Source organism: Lagenorhynchus albirostris, chromosome 9, assembly GCF_949774975.1.
Source record: "Lagenorhynchus albirostris chromosome 9, mLagAlb1.1, whole genome shotgun sequence".
Taxonomy (NCBI): Eukaryota; Metazoa; Chordata; class Mammalia; order Artiodactyla; family Delphinidae; genus Lagenorhynchus; species Lagenorhynchus albirostris.
In genome coordinates, this window is record NC_083103.1 from 70,707,687 (window position 1) to 70,719,316 (window position 11,630).

Consider the following 11,630-nt stretch of genomic DNA (forward strand, 5'->3'; position numbering starts at 1 on the left):
GGGCAGGAAAAAATCAGGGAGGGTCTGGAATATTTTTTTATTTACAAAACTAAATTAAAATATTTTAATATTTTTTGTTTAAATATTTTAAAGTTGTCAGGGTTGCTATTGAAATGACAAAGGGGGGAACTTGCAAGTAGAGACACATAGACTAGAATAATAGATATTCTGTCTTCTTTTAAGTATGTGGCTCTTCCTAAAGTTTCTATTTGAGTAAACAGGAATGAGTTACTATTGGATACAGTGAGTAAATGTAGGATCTGTATGAAGAACAGGTGAGACTGATAAGCATTTGTGGTTACACCTAACAGTCAAGTAGAAAAAGGGTTGGACAGAGCCTGTGGCCATACACCACAACCAACTAGAAAGCAGATTCAACATTGTGTTCCAGGAAGATAAATTAACCACATGTCCTCAGGAGAAAAGGTAAATATGCTGACTTTACCTCTCATGTTATAGGAGATAAAGATTCTTAATGGATCCTATTAAATTATAATAAAATATTAATTAAGTATATAAATGTTTTTATATTGGTAACAAATCTGAGCTATATATTGCAAGGATAGAACAATGGATTTTGTAACACTAGCCAAACAAGACTTCGATAATGTACTATTTCATGATGAGACGCAAGTTAAAAACAATAGAACCTATGGCAAAGTATGGACCTAAAAATTCTCATTGATGTAACAAGTTAAATTTAACTAGGAAAAAAGAAAAAAGAAGCTCAGCCTGATGAGTACTGACTTGGGCTTGAATTCCCAAGGGAGAAACCAAAAACCCTGAATCTTAGGAGATAAGCCAGATCCTATAAGCTTGTTTTCTTTTTCTTTATATCCAGAATGATTCCTGCCAGCCTGGGAAGGTGTCAAAGTACTTACATGAAATGATAGGAAAGCATCCAAATAAATAGAGCTATAATCTAGGAAGGTAAAAGAATTAAGTATAAAAATAATGAAATTAGTGAAATCCTCAGTGTTGATTTTTTAGAATGGGGTTAAATATTAGTGCTATACATTCTGTGATAATTGTATTTTTATATAGTTTATTTTGCTGCTTATGAGATTTGAAATGCTAAAAATTTCAGTCACATTATTTTTGCTTTTGTTCCTTTTGCTTTAGGAGACAGATCCAAAAATATATTGCTGCAATTTATGTCAAAGAGTGTTCTGCCTATGTTTTCCTCTAGGAGTTTTATAGCATCCAGTCTTACATTTAAGCCTTTTATCTATTTTGAGTTTATTTTTATATATGGTTGTTAGATAATGTTCTAATTTCATTCTTTTACAAGTAGCTGTCCAGTTTTCCCAGCACCACTTATTGAAGAGATTTTCTTTTCTCTATTGTATATTCTTGCCTCCTTTGTCATAGATTAATTGATCATAAGTGTGTGGGTTTATTTCTGAGCTTTTATCCTGTTCCATTGATCTGTGTCTGGTTTTGTGCCAGCACAATCTGTTTTGATTACTGTAGCTTTGTAGTATAGTCTGAAGTCAGGGAGCCTAATTCCTCCTGCTCTGTTCTTTCTTGAGATTATTTTGGTTATTCAGGGGCTTTAGTGTTTCCATACAAATTTTAAAATTATTTTTTATAGTTCTGTGAAAAATGCCATTGGTCTTTTGATGGGGATTACATTGGATCTGTAGATTGCCTTGGGTAGTATGGTCATTTTAACAATATTGATTCTTCCAATCCAAGAACATGGTATATCTTTCCATCTGTTTGTTCATCTTTAATTTCCTTCATCAGTGTCTTACAGTTTTCTGAGTACAGGTCTTTTACCTTCTTAGGTAAGTTTATATTTAGGTGTTTTATTCTTTTTGTTGCAATGGTGAATGGGATTGTTTCCTTAATTTCTCTTTCTGATCATTTGTTCTTAGTATCAATATATAGAAATGCAACAGATTTCTGTACATTAATTTTGTATCCTGCAACTTTACTGAATTCATTGATGAACTCTAGTAACTTTCTGGTGGCATCTTTAGGATTTTCTATGTATAGTATCATGTCATCTGCAAACAGTGATCGTTTTACTTCTTCCTTTCCAATTTGGATTCCTTTTATTTCTTTCTTCTCTGATTGCTGTGGCTAGGACTATGTTCTAGGACTATGTATGTTCCTTCTATACCCACTTTCTGGATAATTTTTTTTTTTTTTTTTTTTTTTTTTTTTTTTTGCGGTACACGGGCCTCTCACCCTTGTGGCTTCTCCCATTGCGGAGCACAGGCTCCAGATGCACAGGCTTAGCGGTCATGGCTCACGGGCCCAGCCGCTCCATGGCATGTGGGATCCTCCCAGACCGGGGCACGAACCCGTGTCCCCTGCATCGGCAGGTGGGCTCTCAACCACTGAGCCACCAGGGAAGCCCCTGGATAATTTTTATTATAAATAGATGTTGAATTTTATCAAAATCTTTATCACTATAAACAAATGGTACCTAATTAAACTTAAAAGCTTTTGCACAGCAAAGGAAACCATTGACAAAACAAAAAGACAACCTACTGAATGGGAGATGATATTTGCAAATGATATGACAAATAAGGGGGTAATATCCAACATATATAAACAGCTTATACAACTCAACATCAAAAAAACAACCTGATTAAAACATGGACAGGGCTTCCCTGGTGGCGCAGTGGTTGAGAGTCTGCCTGCTGATGCAGGGGACACAGGTTCATGCCCCGGTCTGGGAAGATCCTACATGCCGTGGAGCAGCTGGGCCCATGAGCCATGGCCACTGAGCCTGTGCGTCCGGAGCCTGTACTCTGCAATGGGAGAGGCCACAACAGTGAGAGGCCCACATACCACAAAAAAAAAAAAAAAAAAAAAAATGGGCAGAACTGAATAGATGTTTTTCCAAAAACGAAATGCAGATGGCCAATAGGCACATGAAACTACACTCTACAACACTAATCATCAGGGAAATGCAAATCAAAACCATAATGATATATCACATCACACAGGTCAGAATGGCTGTCTTCAAAAAGAATACAAATAACAAATGTTGGCTAGGATGTGGTGGTACACTGTTGATGGGAATACAAATTGGTGCAGCCACAATGGAAAACTGTATGGAGGTTTCTCAAAAAACTAAAAATAGAACTACCATACGACCCAGCAATTCCACTCCTGGGTATATATCTGAAACAAACAAAGCACTAATTTGAAAAGAGACATGTACCCTAATGTTCATAACAGGATTATTTATAATTGCCCAGGTATGAAAGCATCCTAAGTGTCCATTGACAGATAGATGGATAAAGAAGATGTGAGATACACACACATACACACACACACACACACACACACACACACACACACACTATATCTATCTATCTATATCTATATATCTATATATATATGTACACATACACACACACAATGGAATACTACTCAGCCATAAAAAAGAATGAAACTTTGCCATTTGCAGCAACATGGCTGGACTTGGAGGACATTGTGCTAAGTGAAATAAGTCAGACAGAGAAAAACAAGTACTGTATGATATCACTAATATGTGAAATATAAAAAATACAACAAACTAGTGAATAAAACAAAAAAGAAGCAGACTCACATATATAGAGAACAAACTAGTGGATACCAGTGGGAAGAGGGAAGGGGGAGGGCAATTTAGAGGTAGGGGTAAAAGAGGGTTATCACAGGATTATACAAAATCATGGGTGTGAAACTTTTGAAAACTGTAAAGCACTATAGAATTTAAAGAATCATTCATTCAATAAAAAAAAGAAAATATCAGTCATATTAAATTTTCATCTGTTGTTGAAACACTTCAAAGGAATTTAAGTTTGTAATCACTGTAACGTTTTTAAGAAAAAAGGTTTCTTCATTTATTATATATATATATGCATATATGTATATTATTAAAGTATGTAAGTTTAAAAAATTGAGCATTATAGAAGGTACTCTTCACCAGTGGAAATGTTTCTGTCTTAAAAGAAGCTAATCAGCACTAAGCTTTCCTGGGCATAGCTGGCACACTAAACAAGTATTCTCATGACAAATAATATTAAGAAGTTTATCAATATCAAATATTAAGTGGGAACAGTGCTTTATACAATGAGAATTTCTAGGAGGCTTTTATCACCAGAGACCACTTTGGTACTAATTTCATCTGCAACCACTGATTCTTTCTATTTTAAGCAAATGGGCATGCAAGTGAGGTCTTGGAGCACACTTTCTCCCAGAATGCTTGCGAATCTGCTGTAGGTGTTGACTCTTGGTATTCTTTTCCTACCCATCTCCCTTCGAACCATCCTTCTTCTCTCCACTGATGCTGGATCTGATCCATGACTTGTGCGGTACTGAGATCCTTTCACTCTGCATCTTCCGTGAAGTCACTAGCCTGATTTGCAGCCTGCTTCCCATCCAAGGCCCACGTGGCAAAGGGATAATAGCTTTTGCGTAAGGAAGAGGAGATTAGGGAAACAAATAGACACATTTCTTTCGTAGTTGTCATCTTGTATTTCTCCTTTGATCACTTTTCATGTCCTGGCCAAAATCCTTGGCTCATCCAAATGGATTCTCTGGCCGCTCAATTCTCTGACCCCTCTTGATGAAAATCCCCTTAGTTTTTAAATGTTATTAAAGATGTTTCATACCCAGAGTCTTCATGGTACATTTTTCTCTGACTAGTCCCATCCTCCAACTTTAATCTCCCTTCTCTGAACTTCTCTTGGACATAGGGTTGGAACCACACGATTTAGTGATTATGCAAACACTGACTCTCTGGAACCCTCAGAGGTTGAGTCATTTTGTTTAGCTGAGCTTCACAGATTATTGAGTTAAAATCTATAAGAATATTGAGCCCATTTGTGTTTGCTACTTAAGAACACATTCAGAGTAAATAGCTAGGCTTCAGTGCTTCATATTCTGTAGAGCATTTTCTGTAGACCTGTGATTTAGAACTGCCTGAGGCCACTTATTAAAATGTACTGAATCCCAACCTCTTGGGATGGGGCCTGGGCATCTAAGTGTTTAACGAACTCTCCAGGTGATTCTTAGAGGTACTGAAATTTGGGAATCACCCTCCTGAAGGAAGAGCAAAAGGACTTTGGATGAGTTCAACGCAATGCAGCTAATTGAATAAGTATGCCATGGTTTCCCCAGGATTTCAGGTTGTGTGTGCTTGCCTCTACTTCCTCTTTTCCAAACATGTTTAATAATATTTATCATCAGATAACAATTTTCTATTTCATATATCTTATCAAGTGACTCTGATACAATTAATTAGGCATTTCACTGAGATGAAATAGTTGGGCTTGACATGGAATTGGTATGATGGGAAAGTTTAGAGAATAATCAAGAAATATTGGATAAATGGAAATTGAACATTTCCCCACCCTCACTTAGCACCACTGAATTTCAGTTGGGGTTCGTGGGTGTGGGTGGGTGGTGATAGTCAGAAGAGAACTGTTGTTAACAAACGTACAAAACAAAGGGTAGATGTTATACCATTCAGATAGGCCGGGCTATGCTATAGTAACACTTGTTCTCAACTTTCAGTTTCATGAAGCAACAAAAGTTTACTTCTCACACATGCATAGTCCATTAAGGTTTCAGGAGACTCTTCAAGGGAGCAATCCCCCACATGTGGGCTTAGCATTCCAGTCTGTTTTGATTGTGGGTTTCATGATTTTTACATGAGGATTTCTTCATGACCAACACAACAGGGAAGAGAGCGAGATAGACTGTTAATTCAGTGCCCTTCTCCACACCCATTGGCCAGAGCAGTCACATGGCCTTGCCCAACTGTGGGGGCAGGATGGAGTGTCGGGAAATGTAAATGTCCAGTGTGCCCTGGAGGAGAGGAAGACAAGATGAGAGCATTAGAAATCTTTACGACAGATGCTCAATCACAGTGGGAAGTGTTTCTGGGAAACTGCTGTGAGGCAATGATTTCCAGTAGGGCAAAAGGAAAGATGGACAGAAACTAGGATTTTTATCAATATTTCTCCCTCTCCCTCTCCTTTTCTCTTTTTTTTTTACAGACCTCACTTTTTCTCTTTCTGAATAACACTTGATTTCTTTTTTAAGCATACTGATATTTTTGTGTTATGAAGCAACCTAAATTAATTAAAGGTTTTATGTTACTTGGTGCACATCCAAGGAAAAAATGTGCAGTGGTCACATGTCTAATAACTAATCAGAAGATATTTCTAATGACTTTGTGCTTCTATAATGATGCTCCAACTCCTCTTCTGTCTAGACCTTTTTTATCATTTCCAGCCCCAACTCCCACAGATGCTCACCTTTTAGTTTATAAAAGAAGAACCTGGAGAGTTTGTTAGATTCCCAGGCCTCTTCCTCAAGATTAAGATTCAGTACTTCTTCCTCAAGATTAGGATTCAACCAGGAATTTGCATTTTAATCAGTGTCCTCTGGAGATTCTAAAGCAGGATTCCATAGACCACGTCTTGAGAAATTATCTGTAGGATTTTCAAATTGTTATAGGATTATTCAGTTTTTCTGTTTCTTAAGTCTGTTTTAGTAGGTTACAGTTTTCTAGAAATGTATCCATTTTGTTTATGATTTTAAAAAATTAATGGCATAAAGTTATGTATAATATCCTCTTGTTTCTGTTTTTGTATTTTTTTTGCGGTACGCAGGCCTCTCACTGTTGTGGCCTCCCCCGTTGCAGAGCACAGGCTCCAGACGCGCAGCCTCAGCGGCCATGGCTCACCGGCCCAGCCGCTCCGCGGCATGTGGGGTCTTCCCGGACCGGGGCACGAACCCGTGTCCCCTGCATTGGCAGGCGGACTCTCAACCACTGCGCCACTAGGGAAGCCCCTCCTCTTGTTTTTAAAGAATATACTCACGGTGCCCCCGTTATTCTCTGTAGCATCTGTACTTGTTCCTTCCTTATTTCTCATGTTTATTTGTACCTCCTCTCTTTTTTCTTGTTCAGTCTCACTACAAGTTTGTCAATTTTGTCAACTTTTTCAAAAAACCAAATTCGGACTTTGCAGATTATTGTGTATCTGTTTTCTATTTTGTTAATTTCTGATGTCATTTAAAATTGCCTTTTTTCTGTTTCCTTGGGCTTATTTCACTAGAGTTTTTTCCTCACCTCTATAATGAACATGTGCTCAGCTTATTGTGATTGTTTTAAAATGCTTTGACAAATTTCCTTAAAAAAAAAAAATGGGACCTGATTTTCCTCCTCTTGTGAACAAGACTTAGTGACTCACTTCTCACAAATAGAATGTGGCAAAAATGATGGTATGTGGCTTCCAAGAATAGGTCACAAAAAGAACAGCTTCTGCCTGGCTTTTTCTCTTTTGGATCACCCACTTGGGAGAACCTAGCCACCATCTAGTGAGAACACACAAACAGCCCTCTGTGAAAGGCCACGTGGAGAGAAACTGAGGCCTCCCTGCCAACAGCCAGCACCAGCTTGCCAGCTAACAACCGTGGAAGTGGATGCTTCTGTTTCATTCAAGCCTTCAGATGATGTGACTGCAACCTCACGAGATACCTCAAGCCAGAACCATGTAGCCGTGCTTTTGAAATCCTGACCCACAAAAACTATGAGAGAGGATAGATACTTATTATTGTTCTACACCATTGTCTTTTGGTGTAATTCATCTTGCAACAGTAGAAACTATTATAATATATTAATTAATCACCAGCCCTTCTACCCTGACATAAGCATTTAAATGCTATAAATTTCCCTCTACATATTGTTTTAACTAAATCCCACAAATTTGGATAGGCAGTATTTTTCATTATCATTAAGATTTAAATATTTTCTAATTTCCATTATTTCTTATTCTTTGACTTATGAGTTACTTAGAATCATGTTTCATAATTTCCAAATATATATTGTATATTTGTTATTGATTTCTAGTTTAACTGCATTTTGAACAGAAAATATAGTCTATATGATATAATCCTTAAAAAAAAAAGAAATTATCTGTAGAAAACAAAGCACTGGAGCTTATGTATTTACTCTCATGATGTGCTTGTGAACTGATCCTGTTGCTGTCTCTGGATCTTTGCCCATGTGGTTGCCTCAGGCTAAATCATTCTCCTGATCAGTTCTCTACCCACACTTGGCTCTTCTAATCTGACTAATGTCACTCTCCCTGGGTGACGTCCTTGAAACTCAAGCACTCAAGTCTGGAGTTAAGTGTACCTCCCAGGTGTTCCCGTAGGATTTGGTAATGGCTTTATCATAGCACTTAGCTCAGCATATGGTGATTGCCTGATTACTAGTCCTATCCATTACTACACCAAGCCATTCAAGTGCTGGAAACATGTCTATTATGTTCATCATTGCATCTATTTTCCAGTACCATGACCAGCATATGATATGTGCTCAAAAAATACACACTGAATGAAAGGTAAGAGATAATTCCTTAAAGGATGGTTAAGGACAGGAGCTAAGAAAGTTCATGCAGGGAATGAGGATTGACCCAACTGGCAGCAGTGTGACATTCTTTTAAGTTTAAAGGGCATACTTAAAGTGAATTGGACTTCTTATATGGGTCAAAAACATATTGTTTGTTTTTAATGTCTTCACACTCACCAGAATTACAACTGGATCTTCCTATTCATCACCCTACAAACCCAATAACCTTTATAAATGTGAAATTATGATTTTTTGCTTTAAGTGGTGAACTAAAGACCATTTTCCACTTCCCTCACAGACATCACACAAACATAACAAAGACAATAAGAAATAAAAATAGAAATTTCATCTTCAAGGAAATTAGGACACTTGGGTAACACAAATACATAATATCTGAAAACACAGTAGAATGGCAAGAACTTTGCAGAGTGGAGTAAGCCATGACTGCAAAGGGAAACACAAAAAATAAGCAAACTCTGTGGTCCTTAGGCTCCTCAGAAAGGCTGAAGAATTAGGTGGAAATAATAATGTGGATTAAAAACAGGGGTAATGGCTAAAAATCTGTCAAAGATATAGAACAATACTTGCCACCTCATAGTTGGGTGTCACTCTTTCCTTCCACCAACCCCAAGAGGGATGGACAATTATTCATTGGTGAAATTGAACCAAATCGAACTCATCAGGCACAGAGAAGAGAAAAGATTGCAGACTAAAAAGAGAGCTCATATTAAATGGTGAAACTCTCAATATTCCTTTCCCCAACTAGCTCCTAGGATGCCTAAAACCAGGCTTGTCTAATAGTCAATAGGATGTTGGATCTTTCTCTAGAGAAATGAGAAGACCGCAGGATTAAGACCTATGGATTTGACATTTATGACATTCACCAATTAAAATGCTGACTTAAGACCCAATTACTCTCCAGTTAAGCCTGCTGGTCAAAAAGCCATGTCAATGCACAGGGAACTTCATGTCCACTTTTTAAATGTCTCACCAATAAATGTGAGCAGTAAGGATGCCAAGACAATTCAATGAGGGAAAAGGGAAGGCCTTTTTAAAACAAATATTTTTGCAGCAACTGGATATCTAACTGGAATGAAAAGAAGCTCAACCACTACCTCATTCCATTTACAAAAGTAATTTGAGATTGATTGTAAACCTAAATTTAAAAGAAAGACTATAATATCTTTACTACATTTATGTAATTACAGATGTTTTAAAGAGCACACACAATGCACAATTTTAAAACTTTTAGGTGAGTATCTTTCTAATATATATTACTATTTCTTTTTTAAACAGAATCTAGATTATATTTTACTCTTTGAGATGGTTCAGCGTCCTTACTGTAGACCTTAAATATGGTGTTGGCCTCCAGTATGATATTGTCCTTGAAACCTAACAGGTATGATGAAACTATTTACTTAAAAGTAACCTGAGACCGAGGTGTTTTGTTTTGCCTGTTTGTTTTGTTTTACTTTCTGTATCTGTTTTAAAAAAATCATCCATTAGAATGCCAGCTGTCACTTGTTATGATTTCTGTCTTAGATTGTAAAATCAACCCTGGAAGGCAGTTGGGCAGATTATAAACATTTTTCTTGAACTTTTTTTGTTTATAACTTCTCACAAAAGCATATATTTTTACAATGAGAAACATGTAATAAAGGAGGCAAAGATTAATACAATTTCTACCCTGTTATGGCATTTATACTGTTTTATAATTACATATTAGTTTACATGTTTTAAAATATTTATGTCTATCTTCCCCTCGCTAGATTACAACCTTCATGAAGGCAAAGATTATAGGTTTTTTTCATCATTGGATTTTCACCCAGTGCCTAACACAAGTACTTAGTACATAGAACCAAATCAATAAATACTTGTTGAATTGTTTTAGACAGACCTGGAAATCAACTCATCTTCTTAGACTTTCCATAAAGGAAGGATCAGAGGGCTCTGAGTAAAAAGCTTTGCTCTTTGTAATTAACATTGAATTTGTGACATCTATTTCAAATTTTGTGGGTGCTTTTTGTCCTCTTATCGATAGCTACTTTGGTTCCTGGCTATGTAACCACTAAATACATTTGTCAGATACACAGTTCCAAATAGGACAAGTGTACCAGCACTGCCTTGCATTGTTTGGTAATTATTTCAGGCTGCACAATCAACATGTTATATACTGAGCACCAGCTGTAAGCTTTGTAGCATGGTAGAGGTTATGTGTAACAGAAAAAAGAAAGGCAGGGTCTCTCCTTTCAGGAAAACTGTACTAGTGGTTGAGAAGACGATAGAATTTCAGAGGAGGGTTTGAGACTGAGTTTAACCTTCTAAAGGGACTTCTTTTATATCTTCTTCACTTAATACCTAATCACAGTGCCCCGTGGTCATTAGGCTCATTCAGTTGACACACATTTAATGATGAGGCCTATTAAGTGCCAGGCACAGTTCTAGGTCCTAGGCATATAGGGATGAACAATACAAAATAAGCTTCTGCACTCCTGTTGCTTGTATTCTAGTAGGAGAAGACAGACAATGTGGAAATAAATGAAATTACAAGGAAAATATCAGGGAGTAGAAAGTACTGCTTAGAGAAGTAGAGGGATAAAGCAACAACTATTTTAGTTTGAGTGGTTAAGGAAAGCTTCTCTAAAGAACTGGTATTTAAGCTGGGAAGAATAAGAGGAACCAGTTATGCAAATAAGGGGGGTGCAGTAGGGGAGGCCCAGGGCAGGTGAGGAACCATCTAGTGCAAAGGCCTTGAGGCAGGAGCAAACTTGGCCTATTAAAGGAACTGAAAGAATGTCAAGTGTAGAAACTCAGTGGGTGTGGGTGAGGGGGAGGGAAGAATGAAATCAAGTCAGAGAGGGAGGTAGGTTCAGATCACCCAGGGTTCTGGAAGGCGGGGTGAGCAGCTTGATGCTAGTCTCTGAATGGAATGAAAAGCCTCTGAAGAGCTTTAAGCAGGGAGACACGTGATGTACCTTTACAAAATATTGCTCTAACATGTGCAAAATGGAATGGCACAAAAGGAGAGGCAGAGAAATGAGTCCCAAGCTTAGGGAGAGAGGCAGAGGGCTTGTATTAGATCATAGTCATGGAGAGGGGGAGATAAGGATGGATTCAGGATATGTTTTGAAGGTAGAATCAATAGGATTTGCTGATGCCTTTGAGGTAGGGAGAGAGGAAAGAATCAACGATAGTGCCTAGATTATTAACTTGAGCTACCAGTAGTGCTATTTTGTGAGGGTGGAATCACAGAAGCCAAAAG